This window comes from Urocitellus parryii, chromosome 14, assembly GCF_045843805.1.
Source record: "Urocitellus parryii isolate mUroPar1 chromosome 14, mUroPar1.hap1, whole genome shotgun sequence".
Classification (NCBI taxonomy): domain Eukaryota; kingdom Metazoa; phylum Chordata; class Mammalia; order Rodentia; family Sciuridae; genus Urocitellus; species Urocitellus parryii.
In genome coordinates, this window is record NC_135544.1 from 19,435,968 (window position 1) to 19,462,125 (window position 26,158).

General features: G+C 39.7%; 1 protein-coding gene across 1 annotated transcript in view; it reads left to right on the forward strand.

The window, feature by feature from the left end:
• Positions 1-7,681: 7,681 nt before the first annotated feature.
• Trmt9b (tRNA methyltransferase 9B (putative)) overlaps positions 7,682-26,158 on the forward strand; it is a 54,436-nt gene continuing 35,959 nt past the window's right edge. Inside the window, exon 1 of the mRNA XM_026402913.2 lies at positions 7,682-8,010. The gene's annotated coding sequence lies outside the window, so the exon portion shown is untranslated. The remainder of the gene's footprint in view (positions 8,011-26,158) is intronic.

Here is a 26,158-nt window from a genome sequence, read left to right on the forward strand (position 1 = left end):
CCACAAAGGACACAATTTTTATGGCTGTATAAAACTCCATTTTATATATATATATATATATATATATATATATATATATATATATATATATATCACATTTTCTTTTTCAACTCATCTATTGATGGACACCTAGACTGATTTCATAGGTTGGCTATTGTGAACTGTAGCACTTAGCCTTAAATGTTAACTTATTCTAAAATTTTCTGTACTTGCATTCCCCCCCAAATTCCAAAAATACCAAGAGGAAAAAAAATAGAAACCAACCATCTCAAAATTCACTCTCTATTTTTCCCAGAATATCAATTCTCCATGGACTACACATGCTTGTAAGTACAAGTACTTATGGTCATGAATTGTCCGTTCCAAGCTAAAAATAAAACTCACAAACAAAAACCCCAGTTAATGCACAAATCAGACTTGAGATTCTGTACCTGAGAGTGCTTCTTGAAAAGTATTATGTAATCACACCCGGGAGAAAAAAAAATAGAAACAATATAAATCAAGTGATACATGTCACTCACTGTTCCAGCAAAAAGCTGACTCCAGAAATTTACAGGACCACAAATAGCAAAGGAGGAAAGAGCAACATGATAGAAAGTAAAACAGGATGGAAAGGTAATACCTACATAGCTTTAGAGATGCGGAGGAAGCGGGTAAATGATCCAAACGACATCTGAAGGATGACCCAGTTTCCTAAGAGGCAAAATAAAGGTTCTACCTCTTCAGCAAACCTTATCACCCTGAAAGAAGAGGGAGCAAGGGCTTGTATTGGTGAAGAAAGTGATTTATTAAAGTGTGTATTAGAGCTTCTGCCATAAAGAATGCTCTTGATAGTGTCATTAGGATAGCAAGCTTTGCATAGTGTCTTGCTAGCAAAAGAAACAGGATGTATTTGGAGATAGTTGACCAATGGATTTGTGGCAAAAGAAACAAAGCAAACAGCTTAAGTGGCAATGTCGAGGTCATCATTCGAGGATGTACCTGCTGTGTATTTAATTGAGCACTGTGCTGTCCAGAAAAAAATCATATACTTCTATGTCAGAAGATGAATATGGTCCTTCAACAAAAACTCACTGAATTCTCCAGGTGCACAGTTCTGAGCTACACTTGGAGGATACAAAAAGGAATCCTATACCTGTTCTCCCTCTGGAAGGCCTATAGAACATGATCCCTGTCATGGAAACTCTGACACTTTCCTTGAAGATATTCGTTTCATTTTGAGATTGCACATTTTATTTATTATCGTTGTGATATCCAGGGTAATGTCTGTTGTTGCTCTAGATTATAAATGCCACAGAAGTGAGTATTTTATCTGTTTTACTCACCCTCATTTTCCTAGCACAGTGCCTGACACATAAATTGCCATTTAATATTTGGTGAAAAAGTGAATGAATGAATAAATATTTTTATGAGGATTGTGATAAGTGTGGTAAGAGGAACAAAGACAAGAACTACTAAATTCTCAGGACAGAGTGGTAAGTTCCAGAAAAAAAAAAGCTAAAAGGTTTCATGGAAGAGATGGATTTGACAGTTAGGAAACCAGGTTAGGCAATTATTACAATCAGCTAGGAAATAATGGAACACATAAAACTAGAGTAGAAACAATTAGAAGAGAGAGAAATAGATGGATAAATATACTGCAAAGATAAAATGGGCAGATGGTGTGGCTGCCAGTGGTATATAGAAGGCAAGGAGAAGCAAGAGTCTAGGAATGTGCCAGGTGACTGGGAGGACAAGATTTGTAGAACAAAGCAAAGAGTAGCTGGATTAGGTCTATGCAGGGCACAGGACCTTGCTTTTAAATAGATCGAGTCACCCTGATGGAGATGTCAAGCGAGACACCAGCAATGTGGATCTGGAGGTTTATGAGAAGACTAGTTCAGAGGTACAGATTTTTGAGCCATCTCCATAGAGTTTCTCCTTGCAGTGAGAAAAGTGGGTGAGGTTGTCTAGAAAAAGATCATAGCGAGAGAAAGACAGGGGATGGAGGATCAGGGGCTTGAAAAATAAGGAGATCTGGCAGGTCTGTTTTCACATAATTCAGGATGACAGAGAGGAAACAGATTGTTTCTCTTCTGGACAAAAAAAAAGAGAACTCTGCCAAATAAGAAGCCATCTGATCCACCATGCTGGGAAATTCACTGTTGACCCAAGAAGGTTACACAGCATTCACAGGTGTGGAGGATCCCAGTTCCTTAGACAAAGGCAGCAGCTCTAGACTCTGGCACCAAAAGGACTGAAGAAGTAAAAGGCTTAGGATTTAGGCAGACAGCACACTGGGGTATAGCCCTTGCACATCCCAGGATGCCAAAGACAACTCTGGTTAGCGCTCCCATTTCTAGATCGTGCTGATTTGTATTGTAAGCAGCTGTGAGCTCTTTGATCCTCAGACCAGTCTGACAGCTTTGTTGCAAAAAAAAAAAAAAAAAAAATCCTTCAAAACTAATGAGGCCTTAAAGCTTGATCTTTGTCTGTCCCTATTGTGGGACTACTTTGTCTCCAGTCTTCTGAAGGGATTGTTCTGGGGAGACTGGAGCATCTCACAGTTTCTTCCTGTAAGCCAAAGCTGGTCTCACCCCTTTCTACCATGCAGCAAGGTAGTGTTATCAGGCACTAGTTAAAAGCACTCAAGAAAGTGAGATGACTTTGAAACGAGGAAACATTGGTTAAAACACAGCAGTTTTTAAAAATTCTTCATTATATCAATGATAGATAAAGCATACAAAGTGGCTAACAGCCAGGACTTAGACCAGGGCCTTGAATATAGTAGGTGATCAGAGTTTAAATGAATGAAATTGTGACACAAACATCATGTAGCTTGAGACTTATGGCAATATATACAAACTCAATTCAAATACATGCATTAAGTTATCACTAAGTACTGGGACTGTGATAAGAAATGAGGATAAAATGGGTAAGATAATGGTCAACAGCGATAGAAAAGAACTTACATGAATTATTTACCCAAATCCCACTCTTCAAGATACTAGAGGCTAAAACTTAGGGCTACATGAACTGGAGAAATCTCATGATTTCCCTTGGACCCTGAGAGCCAGTTTGGGCCCAGGTTGTGAGCAGTGCTGCACCCCCCTCTATGTGTTTGTGTTATCTAATGAGACCATGGAGAGGTGGTGAAGGACCTCAAGCAGTAGGGTCATGAAATAATCTGGTTTTAGTATTTATTGATCTTATTTTTATTCTATATTTCCTTCAAGAAATGGTTAGAATAATAGCTGCTAAATTCTAAATATATTTTCCATATGGTTCAGAAATTTTTTCTGAAAAAATATTTATTTTACTAATAAAATGTCAGTTGGAAAATGTGGCTTGATTTGCAGAAATTTATTTTAAGGTAACCTCTCTAAGAAGGTACATCTTCTGTTTGCATTAGAGACTGCTGCACAGAATAAAGTCATGGAAGGAAGACTCATAGCTCTATTTCCTGTCGTGAAGGTATTACAGGCAACAGTAGGTTATACGGTTCTATCGGCCCAGGTCAAAAAGAAGAGAAACGTGATCTGCATTGATATGACTTTATCATGGAGCTTCATGAGGAAGGAAGAAAGAACATATTAGTCTTCACAACTATGAACAACTCAGAAGGTTCTGGACCATCCATGAGGAAACACAGCAGTGCCAGGAAGTACACAAGAGTGAGCTCCTTAGTCACCCAGGCACCGGTTGCTCCCAATAATGTGACTTGGTCAGGCATGTGATTCAGTTTAACTATCTGTGCTTCTCCTGAGGCAGTGAACAGAGTGGTGAAGAGTGTGTGGAGCACTCACTGCCTGAGTTCAAATCCCAGCCCTGCCTCTAAGACACCTCTAAGGAGTAAGGAAAAACCTGATCTGCTCAGGTCATCAATATCCAACATAGTTTGTACCTAATGGGCAGTGTCCTCCAGAGTCTGCTTCCTAAGCCATAGGATAAGTTATGTCATTCCTTTGGGTAAGCAGCAATCCTTGACTGAATTAGTCACAGGATGAACAACACCAACCTGTGTGTAAGTTACCACTGTGGCTGCCTTTCTCAGAAGAAGGCAGCAAGCAAGGCAGGTACTCAGCGGATCATAGCCTGCCCTTGCTACTTCAGGAGGTGTGGGCCAGAACTAAAGAGTTAACAAAGGAACTACATTATCCAAGCAATATAATAATGATTATATAATATGTTGATAATATAGGGCAAAAATGAGTAATATTAATATATGGTATAATAGATACATAAATATGCACTATACAATTATATACTGTAATTAAAAGAAGCTTAGTTAATTAAGCAGTACAAACTGAGGTGTAAGATTATAAAGAAATATGGAATGCTATTCAGTGTTCACACAGTGGTCTGTCTGGCTTCTGTCAAGACTATGACGAACACGAGTCATGATTCATTCTAAGAGAAATCTATTATTTCAATAAAGACTCCACTTGTTATGCTAAGTGAAATAAGCCAATCCCCAAAAGCCAAAGGCCGAATGTTCTGTCTAATATGTGGATGCTGCCACACAATAAGGGGGGCAGGGAGAGTAGAAGTTCATTGGATTAGACAAAGGGGAATGAAGGGAAGGGAAGGAGGATGGGAATGGAAAGACAGTAGAATGAATCGGACATAACTTTCCTATGTTCATATATGAAGACACAACCAGTGAGACTCCACATCATTTACAAACACAAGAATGGGATTTTAATTAGAATGAATTATACTCTATGCATGTATATTATGTAAAAATATACTCTACTGTCATGTATATCTAAAAAGAACAACAACAACAAAAGGCTTGTTAATAATGATCTTATGTGTAACATCACTGACATCTTTATATTGTTTCCTTTTTCATTTCTTTTCTTCATAATATACAAATTCTCCATTCTAGGAAATGCCATAGGATTGGTTATGACTAACCCAGGGTAAAAGTTCATCAAATTTTTTTCCCTGAAAAATGTCAAGCATCCCAATGAAACAAGAATACAATAACCCCATGTACCCACCCAGCATCAGCAGCTGTCAATATTTAGACAACCCTATTTTATCTATCCCATTTCCCTTTTTGCTGAGATCTCAAATTCTCATATATAAAAAGAACATAATACTGTTTTTAAATTCTGCTATTTTTTTCTAGTGTACAAATTTTCTTTATATCACACTTTTCGTTCTATTCCCATACCCAAATACTCTTGGTGGGCCATGGAAGAAGTGCTTTCTCTCATGGTCTCAACTAGAATAATCTCTGTTATGGTTTGGATCTTAAATGTCCTCCAAAGGCCAACAAGCTAAAGACTTGGACTCCAGCTGTGGTGCTATTGGGAGGGGGTGGAACATTTAGGAGGTGGGGCTTAGTGGAAGGAAGTTAGATCATTGGGGGGTGTGTCCTTGAGGAAGATATTTAGATTCTAGCTCCTCTTTTTCCTCTCTTTGCTTCTGAGCCATCAAATATGAGCAGCTTTACTCTGTCATACACTCCCCACCATGATGTGCTTGCTATCTTGCCACAGGCCCCCAAACAACAGAGCCAACCTATCATAGACTGAAAACTCTGAAATTGTGAGCCAAAATAAACTTTTCTTCCTCTTAAGTAACTTATCTCAGGTATTTTGTCACAGGAGCAAACAGCTAACACAATGTCTTTATTTTTCTCCCTGCTTTCAAACAAAGAATTAGAAATTCAAGTCTGCAGACTTTAGAGATTCTACAGATCTGCTTCAGCCGTCTATGAACTCCCAGAATACATATGTAAATATCTTTATCATTTGTTTATTAGGTAGGGTGCCTCTAGAACTTCTGTCACATTCTTATAAGGATCTATTTGTACAAAAAGTTAAGAACCTCTACCATGCCCATATCTTGAAATCACATCAAACATACTTTTATTCTCCCTCCTCCTAAGCCAGTTCCTTTGTATCAAAATTCCTCACCTGTCACTTCCTCTAGGATTATTTCCCTGACCACCTCATCTGAATGTGAATGTTTTCCTAAAACATTTAAAACAGGCCACTTTCCTGTTCATCACACTCTGTTTAGAAAACATTCACTCCATAAGTATTGATTAGGTCTCTACAATATGTCAGGCACTATACTATTTAGATGTGCTTTGTCTTGCTCTGTTGGAAGAGGCAGGGAACATTTCAGTATCTAATACTCGTCCTCTGTACTGAAGTTGCAGCTTCACTGAATGGAAACGAAAATGAACAGTGACATTTCTAGTGGGTGGCATTCAGCTGAAGAAGAATACATAAAACCAGGCTCATGACCTTCCCTGCACCTCACCACTAAACAGGGGTGGGGGAGTGAGGGTACTTACAGAAAAAGGCAATGCCTATTTGGTTACCCTTGGCATGACAATAAAGAGGTGTGAGCAGATGTTCCCTGTACCCCACCTCAATATACTGTGGTACTAGGAAACTGTTCCAGAATCAGAAACTGTCTGCTGATCTCCAACAGGCCCTCTTAGTACCACCCTGAATATACCAGTGTCTACACACTAGACATACAGCTGGGTCCACACAAACGAACGAGACTGGAAAAACAACTCAAGGTGAAGTGGTCCCTCCATCCCATGGGAACGGGAGTCCCAGCCTTGTTCATAAAGGTCAACAGAACAGTTAAAGTACTAATCATTTGACTTGGAAAACTAGGGTTTTTGTTTTTTTTTTTTTAAATACATAGACCCCTGATGACAATTGAGTAGTTTACTGATAGAGGTTGAATGTGATTACGCTAAAGACGTGGTGGCAGAGAGATTCTTACAGAAATAAGGGGGTGTGTGTCTGTGTCCCCTTTTGGGGAAAAACTTCTAGGTTCCATCCTGTCCTCTGATAGATGCCACTTGATGGGGCTCCTTTGGCAAAAACTCTTTAACAGATGGAGCACACTGTTTCAGTAAAACGATTCGGAGCGTCCATGCAGTGGCACTCTGGACTATGCAAAAATCCTCTGATCTAGTTATCTATCCCATGTACACAGGTACCCAAGGGGGGGCATTTCCGTTGAAGTAGGTGGCTGCCAGGACCAAATGAGAAAAGACGCCCTGAAGCGTCACGGTGTTGTCACCCCAGGTACTGCGTTGCAGCGCTTTGGGCCGACCAGGTGTACCCGCCTCGGTGTCCTCGCCCACTGAGGACGGGCCACGCCAGAGACCGAGCAGAAGAGCGAGGGGGAGGAGGCAGGAAGGTCACCCCCGGCCTCAGGCAGGGAGAGAGCGCTCGAGCCTCACTTCCCCGGCACGTTCGGAGGGGACGGGGTGGGGAGGGGACACTCCCCCGGCTCGCCTGGCGTCCGCCGCCCCTCCAAGTCGGCTCGTCCTCCCGACCCGGAGACGCCGAGGGCCCGAGTTCCCGGACAGCCGGAGCCGGAGCGCCGCCTCCTGAGAGGTGAGGGCGGGTCTGGGAGGCGGGGTGGTGACTGGGCGGGAGCCCGCGCTCCCGGGGCCGCGGGCGGTCGTCCAGGTACCGTTGCCGGGACTGCCCGAAGCACCCCGAGCTCCGGAAGCTCGTTTCCACGCGGGGAAGGGTCTGGCGAGGGTGGTACTCCGGCCGCGGCGGGAGGAGCCGGGCAGCGAGCCTCGGAGCGGGAGGCCTCTGGGGCCTCGCTCCAACTTCTCTTCCAGAGCCCCACAGGAGCTCGGGCGCGCGCGCGGGCGCGCGCGCGTTCCCCGCGGCCTCGCGCGCAACAGCACCCCACGCGCTCGCGCGCCCTCCGTCTATTTTTTTTCCCTCTTCCTTTCATTCTCACGCTCCAAAATAGGTCAAGAGGTGGAAGTTACACCTAGAACCGCCCCGACCTGGATGCAAAAGAGCTTTTCTTCGGCAGCTCCCCGGAGAGCACTGTAACTATTGGGTTCGGAGAGCTTCCCGCCCCGATACCGTGCCGAAAGCGCCCGCGACCCGGGCGCTGACAATGGTCTGCAGAGGGGAGCCGCGAGAAGCCTCTTTTCCGCCCTAGTTCTGCTGGCTCTGCGCCCTTTGGGAGGAGAGGGCGCGACAGGTCGCCTTGCACGCCCGGGGTCTGACCGCCTGGGTGAGTTCCTGCTCTTCCTAGGCCGTTCCAGTCGCCGTGGGTGACCTGGTTACCCTGCAAACTTAGACACGACCCAAACCGGCGAGCCTGCGGGCAGTAAGGGATCGCGGGATGTGCTTCAGATGGGAGAACCGATCAGTCAGAGCTGAAGGGGACACGGTTAGTGGCTTAGAGGCGAAAATGAATTTGTATTTTCGTGGAGTGCACGTGTATCTTTCCCTTCAGAAGCTATCACTTGGGAATTGATTTTTAACTAGCAGGAGGCGGAGAACTAAGATAACTCGAAGGCAGAAAGTTTTCAAAGCTGAAGATGAAAATACGGTTTTTAGAAAGGAATGCCAAAATAGGATGGTAGGATTTATATAATATTACTTGTGTTCTCAATTTCTCTCTCTCTCTCTCTCTCTCTCTCTCTCTCTCTGTTTATATTGCTTTGGTTCTTTGTGATACATGATATAAGCAAACTATACTTTATGTAGAAAGAAGGGAAGATTACAAGATATACGGGCAAAGCTTTATTTAAGTGGGTATGCATGAATTTGAATGTACATAGGAAATTTCACATGGGGAAAAGAGCTAGAATGAATCTAAATAGCTTTGTATTAAGGTTATTGCAATATTACAGGTAACGATTGGTGTTGTTTCAGCAGAGGAAAACATTATTCGTGTGACTAATTAGCAAGTCAAATCCTTTGCCTTCCTGGCTAATGAATGGTTAATTTGTTTTGAAGTTTACAAGGGAGACTGTAGGTTTTTATGTCCTTGATTCCTGGCTGAAAATGCACTGTAAACAACTCTGATATTGTGAGTGGTGCCTTAGAGAGGCTCAGAAGAGAGGATCACTGGAGAAGGATGCTAGCGGCTCTGATGCCGTTGATTGCGTGTAACTTATTTAAAGGAGACCTTGACAAGTTGGAAAGTATCTCGTCACTAAGGAAACTGCTTCAGAAAACTGCCGCTTTATTAATGTGCTTGGTCAGATTTGAAAAAGAGAACTCTTACAGACTCTCCCTAATTCAAAAGAAATCATATTTCTAGAAAGATTCAATTACTGTAATGATGTTCTTTGGAAATAATTTGCCCCGCCCCCATTGGGGGCATATATCTTAATATAGTTAAAGCATCAAGGTAGTTTGGAGGTTTCCATAAAATTTTACTTACCAGAGGGATGATGACATTGAAAATACTTAGTCTGCATAGTTAACTAATTCTGCCTTAAAATAGAGGGTCAGGTTAGCAGGAGGAAGTCCCAGAACATCTTAAATCTCTGTATATGTGTATTTTCCAAAGCCAAATCTTACTTATGATTAAAAGGGCTATGTAGAAAAGGTATTAGTCAGACACCGCATATAGTATTTCTGAGAGATGGGTATGTGAATACTTCAATGCATTTCACTTGAAAGTATGGAGAACTAGGCTCCAAAATTTGAGACACATGTGGTAGGCTTTATCATTGCTTTGAAGAAGGCACAAGCTAGGGATGCTTAGCAATACTCAGAATCTAAATTTTGAGAGAAAAACGCAATGAATTTCTTGTGTTATTGCATGTGGATGTTGGGTTTATATTTTTTTTATTGGTTGTTCACAACATTACAAAGCTCTTGACATATCATATTTCATACATTAGATTGAAGTGGGTTATGAACTCCCAATTTTACCCCAAATGCAGATTGCAGAATCATGTCGGTTACACATCCACAATTGGGTTTATATTTTTAAGAAGGAATTGAGTGAATACTCTAATTGCAGTTAGCCCATGGTGTAACGAATGTTAAAATTAGGCTGTCAGCACTTGTCTGTGCAATTTTATGTTTTTACTCTTAGACAAATTAGGAAGTGTTCTGAAGAGTGGCATGCAAGTATTAAGATAACTGAAGAATTATGTAAGGACAAACTGAAGGATCTACATATTGAGCTGGATCTGGCATAGTTTGGTCCCTGGGAAGGCTGAAAGGAATAGTGATCCTACATGGCCATAGCTTTTGTGATTCTCTTCTCTTGATGGCATAAGAGAGGATAAAAGCCCTAGCTAAGAGCTGTTCAAAGAGGGGATAATGCCATTTATTTCGGGTACTTACATCTCATGCAGAGACCCTTCCAACTACTCCAGGGAGGCTTTTTAAGTTTGAACTAGATTGCCTGGAATGAAATTTAGCTTAGTGCCATTTCCCCATCTGTGAAATGGGCATAATGATCCTTCTAAGGTGGTTATGAGAAGCAGATGGAATAATGAGTGTGAAATGCTGAGTATACTGTTGGCACATTGTGAACAGTCGTGAAGAGTGGTTATAGTAAGAAGTAGCAGTGTTGATTTAATATCATTTCCCAGGGCTGCAGAGGGGTTGCTGCATAATTGACTCTAGAATTTAATATTTGAGTCAATGGGTCATTCCCCCTTCCTCTCCTAGTCAGTGTTGCCTAGGAGCTTGAGGCTAACACTGTCACACTTGCTTCTCCTCTACCCTAGACAGACCTTTGAGTTACCAAGGTTAAAGAGGTCACTTGCAATTATTTTTGGAGATAATGATGAGATAGATAATAGGGCGAGGGAGGAGCTTTCCAAGTGAACTTGTAAAATAAATTTTATGCATTTGCTTAACTAGTTTCTGTTAATGTCTTTAGAAATATAGTCTTGATAACAGGATGTTAATTTTTGGTTTTTACAAAATTTACATCCTTTAGGATTTAGAAATAGGGTCTAGTATTTAGACTGTGGAAAGGAAGCAGAAATACTATTTATTCAGCTTTTCAGGCATTCAACATTCCCAAGGCACCCAAGGTACTAAGAGCAAGAAAAACATACTTGAACCTTTTGCTTGCAGAATGCATGTCTGCTGGTAAGAGGTAAACCTATCATTTTAATCTTTACTAAGTGCTTTGCGGGGAAAAATGTCAAGGGAAGTACTATAGTCTAGGTGTGTGTCCCTCCGAAACTCCTGTTGAAACTTAATCCTCGGAGTTGTATGTTAATGGTATTTGGAAATGGGGCTTTTGGGGGTCAGAATAATGAGGTCATAAGGCTGGAGTCCTAGGATTGTATTAGTGGTTTTTAGGAAAAGATCCAAGTCACTAGGCTTGCTCTCTTGCCATGTGATACCTCTTTGGGATTTTGCAGAGATTCACCACCAGCAAGAAGTCCCCTACCAGATGCTGAGTAGAGCAATATTCTTAGATTGCCTAGCCTCCAGAACCATGAGATAAATAAGACTCAATTCTTTATGAATTACCCAGTCTTTGCTACTCAGTTATAGCATCTAGAAATGCATGAAGGTAGAAATAAGGAATTAGATCTGTGGGATAGGAGGTGAGGAATGCTTACATAAGGAAGTGATATGAGGGAAGAATGTTTAATGCAGAATAAACAGCACCTGCAGGGACCCTGAATGTGACTGTGTGTGTGTGTGCGTGTGTGTTTCAGGGAGAACAAAGAAGAGAGCAGGTACTTTTGAAGAAGGGAGCAAGACAGTATTTAGGAGGCCGAAGCAGTAGGTCTGTTATGAGAAACATTTTTTTTCTATGTAAGGCTATGGTTTGAGTAGAACTCTTAATTGTTTTTGAAACATATTACCTTAGAGTTTTTCAGACTACTCTACTGAATTAGAAAAATGATATTTGTAATCTTTTATTAACTGATCAGAAATGAAAACAGTTTTACCATGATAGATTAATTTGCCAGCTCTTTGTATTATAGTCTGAATTTAAAATACTTTGGATTAATTTCTTTTTCAAATTGAACAGATTTTCTGTTTAAAATACATGTCATGGATACTTCTAGCTATCATAATATCACACCCACACACCCACACACAGTCACCCCTTCAGTTTTAATCCATATCTATAGAAGAGCTGCAGGGACGGATTGCTTCATATTTCTCACATGGAAAGGTCACCAAAGTATCTGAGAGTCCCTGAGCCCAGCTCTGTGAGGTTGTGACATACACTCTGCAGAGCAGTGGCCGGAAGCAGCCTCCCCCTTGGATTGCTCTCTCAAGGTCATTTCAAGGACTTGGTGTGCGGTTCTCTTTCCCAAGTACATAGTATTATTCTCTGTTTTTTTCCTTGTCTCCTTCTCTCTCCAGTGTTCCCTATGGTTATTTCCCAGATTTCATAAGTTTTTTCTTTTTTTTCCCTCAATTCCAGACCCTAAAGTGCCATCAATCCTGACTTAGGTTTTGTATTGCATAACTGTGTTTGCCAGATGGGCACAACCTTTCCCCCTTCATGGTTCTCCCAAGGTATTCCCTTCCATCTTGGTGTACAGAATGCTCTCATCTCTGCCTTCACTTTCTCTTATCAGTAAGGTTGCAGATAAGGGAAACAGCCCTAGCTACCATAAGCATAAAGAGCTTTAATAAGGGAATTAGTTGCTCACAGAGAAGGTTGGAAGGGAAAGTTGCTACTTATAAGAGATGCGAGGATCTTGGCTAAGCCTCAGGAGGTGATTCTCAGGCAGCTTGCCTGAACCTGCCCAGGTTTGCTCCCATTACTGCCACAGGCTGGAGGCTGGGAATGAGAACCACTGGAACTGCTGACATCAAAAGCACACTGTTTGGCTGTATTCCATTGATCAGAGAAGCTGCTGCAAAGTGCCAGGAAGCTAGTGACTGACCATTGCTACCAACAACAAAAACCAGCTAGCAAACATCATCCTTAGAAACCCTCCACCTCCCTTCTTCTCCATCTCATCTTATTGGTAGAATCTATTCCATGCCCAGAGTCCTGGGGGCAAGGGACTCTGGGAAATGTAATTTTTAGGCCTCTAGCCAGAGTTGTGAAATAATGTACAGTTGAAGGAGGTAGAAACAAATGTTAAGTGACAAGCCATCATATCCAACACATCTAAAATACAGTTTGTTGGAGATTTAGAATACTTAATTTGAAGCAGGTTGAGATTGATTTTGGAAGATGTGTTATAAAAATCAAAACCAACCTAGTAGCTAGCATGGTAGCACGCACCTGTAATCCCAGTAGCTCAGGAGGCTGAGGCAGGAGGATCCTGAGTTCAAAGCCAGCCTCAGCAATTTAGCAGGGCACTAAATAACTCAGTGAGAACCTGTCTCTAATAAAATACAAAATAGGGCTAGGGATGTGGCTCAGTAGTCAAGGGCCCGTAAGTTCAATCCCTGGTACCCCTCCCCCCCCCCAAAAAAAAAAAACCTAGTTACTAACCAGTTACTCTTTCAAACAGATGGATATTATAGGTTATAATTACTAGAATAAGCATTAAGTAAATAAACAAAAAATTTATTTTAAGTAGAAATAAATTTTTAAGTAAAAAAAAATATTCCTTTGATTTGGATTAGTAATCAAAGTAAAATATTTTAAAAAATGATTTTTAAAATGGTTCTCCCCACCAAAGCTCCAGATAGCCTTCCCATTTCATGAATCATAATGCAAAGAAAGAATATAGTACTATTATTAGAAATAATAGTCCTGACTGGCTAGTTTATTCATTAGATGTATTAACTGTGTACTTGTGTTTTTGCTGAATCTATCTTTTCTCTGTAACTTTCATAGTGTTCTTTTTAAGGATTACAAAGATAGACATGATCTATTTATCATAGATTAAAATAAGAGTATGCTTGAATTTACTCCAATCACTTATTTTATACCCTCACACCTGTTCAATTCCCTTTTTTTTTAACAAACCACTAATGTGAATATGATTGGATCTCTTCTATTCCTGGGTAATAAATTATCAGTTTATTCTCACTCAGAAATTACATGAGTATATCTAAGAAGAGTCTTGATTGTTGGATAAAAATCATCTTGAATTTGCCTCTGATGCTTGGAGTTAGAAAAGGACAGAAGGGTAGCTTAAGGAAATGGACTAACTTGGTGAATTTGTCACTGTTTGCATGCATTTTCTTAGATTGAGTATCTCAGAAGTTAAGATTATTCATCTCTTGTTAGGTGATGAAAGCATTTTAGTGCAGAATTACAAATGCTGCTGGGAGCAAATTATACTATAATATGACTGCATTTTGGGGTTCAGTGGTGATAATTTTGGCTCCACCCCAAGCCACCTCAGATTAACACATGAAGATAAAACAATGCTTGTACTCTGTAAATGCAGCTTTAAGTCTTCCATCCAGGGAATAACTAAATTGAATGTTATTTGACCAAATAAAGGAGAGTAGGAGTATTCATCTTTGTGTTATAGTAATGCATGAACGCTCTCTCCCTTCAGGCACTTTTTCCCTTTGATTCAAATTTGTACAAACATTAGAGGCAAGACCCTGGGTTTCCCTTACTCTAGGTTATAAGAATCATAAATTCTTGTTTTCTCTTGCTGCATGGAGCTTGGTTGAAAATAGAGTTCAAGTACAAAATTTCCTTCTGTGGATTGAAAATCAAAATTATCTTTTAATTTGCTAAATAGTCTATAAAATTTTTTTAGAAAATCCCAATCTAAAATATCTCTCAGGTTAGATCATTGATGAGCCATATGGAAGGGGGGGGGGAAGCCAGGTAAAGAGAACATGCATCTTTTTTAAGGCAAAATTTGAAGAGAATTAAGCAAAACTAGTATTTGAACATCACTGAATGATTTGTTTACTTGGCAATTCAAGAAGTGGATATTAAGAGCATGTTGTGTATGGAGAATGGTGACTGGTGTTCTATCCTTGAGAGGCAGATGGTCTAAGGGGTAGATAACAAAGGGTTGTGATAGTGGGCTCTCTTGTAATAAGCACGAAGAACATGGCTTCGTCAAAGAGAAAGTGGCATATTCTGTCATTGCAAGGTGAAAGATGGAATTATTTCAAACAAATATAGTTTTGACCTCAAAGAATAGTTGCTCATATTTTTAACAAAAATAAAAAGGTAACTAAGAGGCAAAAAGTAACTGCATTTCTTATATTTGTTTCTTCAGCCCACAGAAATTGAAATAGGTAAGCTTGTTGAAAATCAAAGGGCTTTAGTATTTAAAGAGGTAATGTGTTTGTAAGAGAAAAGGACTGCTTTTGGTACTCTAATCAATGTTCAAAAAGTAATCAGGTATCCTTAAAAAATTCTCAGACTCTGTAATTACTCACTGGACATCAAACTTAGAGTTAGAGTAATTCAACTTAAAACTAAAAAATAAATATTTAGAATTAGAGTAATTCAAGAAAATACAGAGACAGTCAGAATAAGTCCTTCGTAAACAAAGATGGCAATGAAATGATTTATGCAGTTATGAACTAGATCTAAGGTGAACATGTCTACAGTGACCAACTTGTTGTCTAAACCAGGACACTCTAAGAATAAAGAGGACAGTCCTAATATTTGCCCTGGGAAAAGAAGTCATAAGTGAAGACTACTCAGAAAACTTTGAGTGATCAAAACTTATGGATGTCCAAGATTGAGGTGCTAGTTATCTCACAGGATTGCATTAATTTTAATATTGACTTTTTTTAAAAAAAAAAGCCATTGTGGTGAGATATGCATAACTTAAAATATATTATTTTAACCACTTTTAAAGTACAGTTCAACAAACAGCATGAAATACATTCCCATTGATTAACAATCACTACCATCCATCTCCAGAACTTTTTCATCTTCTCAAAGTTGAATACCAGACTCACTAAACAATAACTCCCCCTCCCCCTCCCCAAGGTCCCTAGCAACACCATTCTACCTTCTGCCTGTGTGACTTTGACTATTCTAGGAATCTTACATAAGTGGAATCATACGGTATTGGTTGTGTTGTGACTGGCACATTTCACTTGGCATAATGTCTTTAAGATTCATCTGTGTTGTAGCATGTATTAGAATTCCATTCCTTTTTAAGGTTGAATAATATTCTATAATATGTACATACCATACTTTGTTTACCCATTCATCTGTAGTTGAACATTTCAGTTGCTTCCACCTTTTGGCTACTGTATATAATGCTGCCCTGAACTTGGGTATATAAATATCTCTTCCAGTTACTGCTTTCAGTTCTTTTTGGTATATTCTCACAATATTGATTTTATTTTATTTTATTTTTTAATATTTATTTTTTTAGTTTTCAGTGGACACAACATCTTTATTTTTATGTGGTGCTGAGGATCAAACCCAGCCCCCCGTGCATGCCAGGCAAGCACGCTACCACTTGAGCTACATCCCCAGCCCACAATATTGATTTTAAATGAAGAAGTTCAAAATGGAGGAAAAAGAAAAAAAATTATTTTACTCTATAGGATCTTTCTGATCATGTTTCTCCAACACAGTATTGCTTCAGATTGGAGCCCAGCTCAGCCTTTGCAGAATTCATCAGAAACAGCAGATGTTGCAGATAACCTCAAGAAACTTCCTGCTGCAAAAAGCATCCAAGGTCTCAAATTTCATCCCAACACAGAAAGGAAGCTCTTTTTTCTGTCATAACTACCAGTCATACACAGACTACAGATGTTGCTAGGGGGAAAGGGCAGGCATCTTAAATATCTGATTCTAGATCAGGCAAGTGGCCTTCAAGAGAACCAAAAACTAGAACAGCATGAGGTGGAACCCAGAATATTCCACGTGACCAAGAACATTTCTGAAACACAGGGGATCATGTACTTCTTGGGGAAAAGGGAATGGAACCAACTACTATTGAGTTGGGAACTGAAACAGATTCTACTTGAATATGGACCTTCCAGTTACAGAAAAAAGTAATCTACCTTTGACTGTGGATATTGATATCAGAACGCCAATGTCAAGAATATTGGTGCCTGTGATCTAAATTTAGCTAATCCCCTTATAGAAGCAGAGGCATCAAAATGTGACTATTCTTTGAAATTTTAAGTAGCTCTATTTCCACTGGGTAGGTATAGTCCTGGAGAATAATGTTGACATGTGGAATTGCCATATTCATTGGATGTAATTGTTCCTCCTCTCTTTAGGCAGAATCAGTACTCTGTAGTCCACAGAGAATACCTGTTCATTAATAACAGGATCCTTGGAAAAAATTGATAAACTTTTGTATATAGGTAGTAACTGAACTGCAGAAAATACATTTGCAGAAGTTATCTGATAATCAGAAATGGTAGCCAAAAGCCAAAGAATTATTAAGGTGCTTTCAGAAAAAAATGGACCCCAAATTAGTGTCTTTCAGCTTCCTGGAACGAACAGTATCTTCAGGTCTACTCTCATCGAACTGCTCCTATATCAATAAAGATTGGAAAATTAATAGGCAAGTCAACACAAAAACCAGCATATGAATATTTGTAGCAGCTTTATTCATAATTGTCAAAACTGGATGCAATCAAGGTGTCCTTCCATAGGTGAATGAATAAATAGATTGTAGCATATCCATACAATAGAATATCATTTAGTGATTTTAAAAAAATGATCAAGCTACAAGAAGACATGGAGGAACTTTAAATGCATATTGCTAGGTGAAAGAAACCAGTCTGAAGAGGGTACATACTGTATGATTCTAACCATATGACATGCTGGAAAGGCAAAATTATAGAGATATTAAAAAGATCATTGGTTGCCGGAGGGCTGGATTCAGAAGGAGAGATGAATAAGTGGAGCCCAGGGAAGTTTTAGGGCCATAAAACTGTTCTGTGTGAGGCTGTAATTGTGGATACACAACATTATGCATTTTTCAAAATTCAGAACTGTGCAATACAAAGAGTAGATCCTAGAATAGACTATGGGTGTTTATTAATATTCACGAATCAATATTGGTTCATTAGTGGTAACTTAAGAATCACACAGATGCAAGGTTTTAATTTAAACATTTCATGAAATATTTTTTTAAATGAACAAGAAATTCTATTTGGTGCTAGAATAGAAGATGTAGAAAGTGTTAACTCCAGGGGTCTGAGTGACAGCAGGTCCAGTAGTAAGGAGCAGAGCTCCAGGTCAAGGACATTAATATTTCTGTTGTTCCTTTCCCAGCAGAAACATCTTATCAGCTTCAATGCACCATAAGTGCAGAAATTTCTCCCAAGCTTTTAGCAGGAGAAGAGGATGCACTCAGCCAGATTTCTGAGCAGAGTTGCCATCCAGTTTCATATTGGTTAAAGGTTTGAGTTAGAGCCCACGGAATGCATTGACAGGCCAAAAACAGAGAAATCTACAGCCCCAAGTGGCAATGACATCCATCTTCATGGCCCTCCAACCTTCTACTATTGATTTTTCTTACTGCAGACCTGAACAGATTCTCCACCCGGCTTTCCTCTGCAGGAAGCTGTTGAGATTTTGCATCAAGTTGGCTGAAAAGCCAATCTAACTTCTCTTGTTTTGCTAGGAAGGAATATTGTGGTTGCTACATAATTGTAGGAAAGGAAGGAGATCATATACCATTTCCTTAAAAAGGCTAGATAGCCACTCCTGTAAGGAGGCAGTATATAGAGAAACCTGTGAGCAGAACTTTGAGCTAGATATTTTTAAAGAATCTTTTTTTTTTTTTTAGCCAAAGTAATTTATGATATCTTGTTTGATAGTTTGTCTATTCTGCCTGTTAAAATGTGAGTCTTTTGAAATGTAGTGGCAGGGTGTGTGAACAGAAAGTTTTATTCTCATTAAGATGATGAATTTGGACATAAAATGAATGGCTTTATGGGTGGTATACCACGTGAACCTCTGAAATGAGAAGGTCCTAGGATTCCTACTCCCGGTGCAACTAAAATCTGATCAACTTCATACTAAGGCTCTGTATTTTGCTATTGGCCATGTTTACCTTGCCAGCTTACTTTTTTAAGTTACCAACTTTTAACCACATTATTTTGAAGTTTGAATTATTCCCACTGCTCTGTGTATTATGACTGATTCATTAAAGTGAGAAATCAAAGACTAACTGAATAATTAAAAAATGGGGGAAATACTGTTGTATTTGGACATGTTAAATTTTATTGCAGGTAAATAATAATCACTGAAACATTCACATAGTTTATTGACTGTTTTGTGTAACATGTACTTTGGTTAAGGTTGTGTATGAGTAATGTCAGTTTTGTTTATTTGAACTAAACTGCAGGATGACATGGTGGATCTATGGACTTGTAGAATCAACACCCATGGATTCCAGTCCTTGGTCCTCAAGAAACTAATTAGATAGTTTTTGTACTGGTTGATTCTCAAGTATTTACAAAACGACAGCTTTGGTTTTACACCCATTTGCTGAATTTTGCATCTGGTTTTCTTATGTCTAAGCTCTGGAACTTCTTATTTTCCAAAAACTTGGGACACCATAAAACAAAGAAATTTGTTGACCAAAATAGAATGTTGGTCTTCCTAAGAAAATTTAAAAGACTCAAGTCATTTGTTGTCATGTTATTTCTGTGATTTTAAAACTAAATTCCAAAAATATTGTATTTCATTATTTTAAAAACATTATTTCACATTTCAACATCACTGGCATGAGTGTGCATCTTCAGTGGATGGCATATCCTCATCTTTCTTGGCAATAAGTAAAATAATTATACATATGAGAAAACAGATGGCATCCTAGCTTCCATGAAATGTTGTATATCCATTTACAAGAAATATTTCTATCCTGCCTCAGGAACTTCGGGTTGAATGTTTCGTCTTTACTTATTTTTTTTAATTTTTAGCTTAGGACCCGAATACTGTTTTCCTGTTTGTTTACTTATTTTTTAATTTTTTAAAAGGAGATTATGATGGCACCCCTTGAGGGTTAAAGAAATGATATCTGACCTTTTAAATGGAAAATAATAGGCGATATGCTTTTACGCAGCCTTACCTCTGAAGAAACAAACACAGTCATAAAATGGAGTATGGAAACTGAAAAAAATTAAACTTTCCAAAACAGTCTGGTTTATTCTGGGCACAGACTTAATAACTCCGGCTGCTAGGAGAAGTATAATTTGCTGCCACGGGAAAGCTTAAAATGTCAAACACATTCTTATAAAATACAATGCGAGCTGCCTGCAAATGAGACCGTTCTTTCAACTGGTCTATTTCCTATTTCAGTGCAGCTTTCATAATTGTGGCACTTACTCGGAATTGAAAGCCTCTCTGTGTGATGTAAACATGCAAATCATACTCCCTGCATCAGTTTTCACAGGTATTAAGCAGGTGTGGGGTGCTGCAGACAATGGGGGAGCTACGGGCTACTAAGGGGCTCAGAATATATAAAAGCAAACTAGCCCAGGAAGGAACACAGAGCCCTGAAAAGGTGTCAGGGACTAAAATGCAGAAGGCTGGCTATCAGAGGCCCGGTACCCAAGGACACAGCAGAGGTCACAGGTGCAGCCAGCCTTCCCCAGCATCCCACCCAGAGCAAAGAGCCTGTAAACTGATGTCACCAAGCCCATTTATCCAAAGCTGACCCCTCCTGACCCGAACCATATGACATGCTGGAAAGGCAAATGTTTTTCTTCATATTTTAGATAGGATTCCAACAGCATTTAAGTCCAAAGCAGACTAAATGCAGCAAATTAGAAAGTGGAAGCACTTACTGGAGATGGGAACACTGAGAATGAGAAGTGACAGCCAGCAAGGTAGGGCAGAGGAAGGATGAAGAAGTACACTTTGGCCGGGCATGGTGGCAAACGCCTGTAATCCCAGCAGCTGGGGAGGCTGAGGTGGGAGGATTGCCTGTTCAAAGTAAGCCTCAGCAACTTAGTGAGGCACTAAGCAACTCAGTGAGACTCTATCTCTAAATAAAATACAAAAAAAGGGCTGGGGGTGTGACTCAGTGGTTAAGTGCCCCTGGGTAGAATTCCAGGAAAAAAAAAAAAAAAAGGAGTACACTTTGCCCTCAAAATCTGTGGTTTCGCAGGAACTGAAAATATTTGGAAAAAACAACTGTGTACTGAACTTATACAGAATTTTTCTTGTCATTACTCCCTAAACAATACGCTATAACAACGATTTACATAGCATTTTCATTGTGTTTGATAGTATAAATAATCTGGAGATAATTTAAAATACGTAAGAAGAGTTGCATATATTTATATGCAAATACATAATTTTAAATAAGGGTCATAAGCATCTTCATATTTTGGTATCCATGGGTGGAGTGGAGTTTCCAGAAATAAATCCCCTGGAACTTTATTAAGCCTGGGAGAACATCGCTGCTATTATTGTGGCAAATAAAATATGTTATTTATAGACTACTTAGAATAAAAGTATGTAAAATATGTTCGAAAGGTTTCCATGAACATTATTAAAATATCGAAAAGGATCAATCTCAGCTTTATCTATTGTTAAATATTGTGACTTAGCGTTTACTTAAATTGAGCTGGATTTCGACATCAGTAACTATTTATTTAGCCTTGGACTTTCAGACTAATACAGAGGGCACACACACCATCCATTACATATGATGGGAGCAGATCATGGTGCAGCTGGGACTTGTGGTCTTCAAAGTCCTGTTCTTAACTCCTGCCCCACTGATGGGATTACCAGCATGCCCACAGGGTAGATTCCTGCTCAGGAGGTGTGAGCCACCTGGGAAATAAGAAGTCTGAAATAATCAGTAAGAAATAAAAACAGATCCAGAAACTAGATATGGAAAGGGGAGACCTGATGGGTCTTGCAGTCCTGATAGGAGCTGGAACTGAAAACTGGAAAGGGCTCCCATTCTTTATTTAAGGGGGAGTACATCAAAGGCAGGGATAAGGTTTTAATGGGAGGAGTCATGGTTGGGTGCTTGCTTCTGGGTGTGGCAGGGTCTTGCAGTAAACACCGTTGACTGGCATTTTGGCAAGCCACACCCATCTGGGAGAGGCTATGTGACTCCAAAGGGTCACCCCATCTCCGGAACTATGCTAGAGCTTGAGTGGGAGGTAGGTAGAATGTCACATGATCCCTGGCTTTCCTGCCTGGTGGCTTCAACAGGGCTCAGTGTACACATGGCTCAGTTCACATGTGGGTCATGGATGGCTTCTGGCACTCCACTCTCCAGCTTCCACACAAAGGCTGACCCTCATTGGATCACAGCGCAGTGGCAGGGAGGATGACAATGGTGATGTGCCTGCCCCACCAATTTTTCTTATATTAATGTTGACGTGGAAAGTGAACTTACTCCTGTTAGGCATTTGACCAACTCAGGCTTTCTCCATTTAGATTGTTAAATTCTCTCCACCAATGCGCTATAACTAAATGGATCCTTTCAAATTAAAGTGACTTTTTTAAAAATGACAAAACCTGCTGGTTTAAAAAAAAATTTTTTTTAAGTAGTCACTTCCCTGGTAGAATTACAATTACTAATCCACTTAGAATGCCAGAATAATATTAATACATTTTCAGAACATTCACTTTAGACCTTAGAGTCATCGTAGGTATGAAAGTGGTAACTGGGACTTAACGGATGGATTTTGAAGCATTATTGCAGGTTTACTTTAGCCATTGTCATTGCCTAGGCTGAGGGAATCTTTCAACACAGCTGCTAAAAAAAAGACGACAGAATAGAACTATTCGTGTTTTAAGTGAGATACTACTCAAATCACAAAGGGCATCCAAGATCCAAGGGACAATAAAGGTCTGCAGAAGTATGTGAAGGCCCTGAAATGTGGCCTGTTTGATGAAGATGAGGTCAGGAAGAGGTGGGCAGATCTTCCCAGTTTTTACTCCTTTCATTTAGAAACTTACCGGCTACATCTTTTAGATGAAATTGCTATAAATGAAAATTTTTCCTCTCATAAACAAATATTAGCTAGTGCTGAAGTCAGCTTTTTCACTGCTATCACCAAAAAAACCTGATGAGAACAATTGGGGGAGGAAACGTTTATTTGGAGCTCATAGTTTTAGATGTCTCAGTCCACAGACTGCCAACCCCATTGCTGTGGGCCCACAGTGAAGAATATCATGGAGGAAAGCAGTTTAGGACATGGCCACAAGGAAACAGAAGAGAGCCCTGCTCGCCAGAGACAGAATATATACCCCAAAGGCACACCTTCAGAGACCTGTCCCCTCCAGCGACACCCTACCTGGCTAAGATTATCATCTAGTTAATCCATTCAACTGGATTAATGCGCTAATTAGGTTAAGGCTCTTATGACCCAATTATTTCACCTCTAAATTTCTTGCTTGTCTTACACATGAACTTTGGGGGGAAATGCCTCATATCGAAACCATAACATCTAGTGAAAGATGTTGATAATAATTCAGGTTGATTTATCATAAAGAGCTCGATGGCTTCTAATTAATTACCAAAATCTTTTCCTGCTTTTAATATGTGGCCCAATTTTTTTATAAAATGAAATTAGGTTAGGAGGAATCTTAAGACAGGGTTGTTTCCAGGGGTGAGCTGATGCCCACATGAATCCCATGTTCAGCTCCCCACTCAGGGAGGACCCAGTCCTCAGAATGGTAAGGACAAGCCTGAGCATGAGGCTGCCCTCATGTCGCTGACACAGGGCTCCTTGTGTGTACCTCCTCCTCTACCAGTATGTATCTTCCAGTTAGTCACTAGAAGAGATGATATGCAGCCATGCTTTCATTAACTACATGGGCCAGGTCTGCAATACTGCACTTCAGAAGTCTCCTAAGTAAGCATATACTTACTTACATACAGACCTCACTTGGCATATAGGAGGGACTAGTTCCAGAACCCCCAAGAGGACCAAAATCTGCAGATGCACTAGTCCCTTATAGAAAATGTTTAAGTATTTGCATAACCTGCCTATCTCCTCCCAGATGATTTAAATCATCTTTAGATGACTCATAACTCCTAATACAACATAGATGCTGTATGAATAGTTGTTACAATGGATTACTCAGGGAATAATGGCAAAAAAAAAATCTGTACATGCTCAATATGGATTCTTTTTTTTTTCAAATATTTTTCATCTGAGGTTGGTTAAATCTGCAGATACTAGAGGGCTGATTATTTATATAAAACCAGAGTTCCTGCCTCTCTTGGTCACACCTGGGTTTTCCTCCTGGGCTCTGGGACAGTGCTACCTATTTTTGTATTCACATAAGTTTATAAGTCCACCACTCTTGGTTTTTGTACTGTTTACTACACATATTTACATATTTAAATTTATTTATTTGTTTGTTTGTCTTGCAGTATTGGAGGTGAAACCTAGGGCCTCTTACATACAAGGTAAACTCTGTACCACTGAACTATACCCCCAGCCCCTGACACACAGATTTAAATAGAATTGTTCTAGGTGCTAGGTTCCCTAATTGATGCCAAGTTTCCCTTTTTTTTTTAAGGTCTTTCCTGGTGATAATTCCAATACTACTTGATCTTGTTCTAGGCATATGCAAACCATACTTCTATGAATAAAATTTTATGAAAAAAAAAACAAATTTCCTCCGCTAACTTCTGTAGACATGTGTTGTTACTAAATGGCTTGGTGTGTTCTTCACTCTCCTTGAACTTTTGTTTCTGGGGTTCATGTTTCAGGGGAAGCCTGTTTTCTCTCTGTTTTCACTATTTCTAAAGAAGCATTTGGCCAACATCCATTTATTTATTTCTTTATTTATTTAGCGGTCCTGGAGATTGACTTCACACAAGCTAGGCAAGCTCCCTAACATTGAGCTATACTGTCCCAGCCCTCAGCCAACATTTATATTGCGGTTCTCTCCCTCCAGTAAAGAGAGAACATATGTGGTGGTTACATTCCACTGTGCCATGATTTCAGTTCATGTTCATGGCATGTCCTTGGGTTCAGGGTTCCCCTTTGGTAATCGTGTGTTCTGTTCAGATCTCAGGCAGTTGCCTTCTGGGCTGTCTGACACAGTCTGGCCACTGTGTCAGTAAAAGAGATGAGCTGACTGCCCCGATCTGGTCTTTTCTGAGCTGTATTCCAGTGTGTTTGATGATCTACGCAGCTGTCAATACTCTTCCACTGGTCAGGGTCTTACAAATACCCAGATAACTTTCTTACTACAGAAAATTATAATTTCATTTTGAAGTGGAACTAGAAATTGCCACCACAGCTTTTTCTTAGACTGCCTGTTTACTCTAAATCACTTCGTGCCTTTCAGACCCTGGGAATCATGAGCATGGAGACTGTGATGAGAAGAGATTTGAGTCTGCATGGTGACTACCAGTGTTTGTAAATTCTGTTGTACTCTTGGAAATTTAGAGAACATTTCTATATGAAGAATCAGGAGTCATAAAAAGGAAGGACTCTTGAGAAATTATCTATACTTCTTTATTTCTAAGAGGAGGCAACAGATACCTAGAGAAGCCAAATTACTTGACCAAGCTCTTATTGCCAGGGAATAGCAGGCCTGGGTTTACAACCTGGGTATTCTTCTTCTAGCATAGTATTGTTTTGTTGTTGTTGTTGTTGTTGTTTTGTTTTGTTTTTATCATCCCCAAATGCTGTGACTTTCACTTTCGAAGTTTTGTGAGATTTAAACACATCATATTGATGCTTCAGTTTTCACTTATATATTAGCTGGATTTAAAATGGACTTATCATTAAAGCATCTAGAATAATATCTAGTATATAGTTGAGATTAAAAAGTATCATGCACAAGAAGAATATAGAGAAACTTGCACTGATAATAATTAGTAAGCAAGAAAATCAGTAAGCAAGATAAAAAGCAGAAAATAAATATTGCTAAAAAATTTTGAAAGAGAGTTTTGCAAAGTTGAGTTACTTATCTTCCTCTGAATATATTTACCTTATATGTTATAAACATAGTTTTATAACCCATATTTTGTGTGTGTATATTGAAATTAAATATTTCCTTTTCATTTATCCAATGAATATGATGGGTTACCTGCTGTAGGCCAGGTTGTGTTCAGAGTGCTATGTGTATATTTTACCAACCCAGATTCCCTGGTGGGTATAATATCATGGTGTTTACAAACTAGTTGGAAGAAATGGACAATAAATAACTGTTGTAGGATGATGAAGTGGAAATCATTTCTTGTTTTTGTATTTTTTCAAAGAAGTGTTAGTCAGGAGTCTGGTCAGGAAAACAAACCACACTAGTGATGTTAGCAGAGAGAATTTAATGTAAGGAATTGGCTGGACCAATGTTAGAGGAGTAGAAATGCAAACAAGGAATAAGGTAGGAAGGAAGAGTGACTGCAGGAAGCGCCTCCCGCTGTGTTTGGGAGGGGCAAAGAGAAGAGCCAGGGCTTGTCAGAACCTGAGGACTGAAGGAGACCCAGACTTGGGAACTGAGAGGGGTTCCCTGGAGTTGGGACCCAGTCCTGTGAGGAGGGGTCCCAGAGCAGCTTGTGCTGATACGTGGAGAACACAGAACAGGTCCCCTGAGGATGTGGGACACAGGTCTCTTGGAAGGTCTT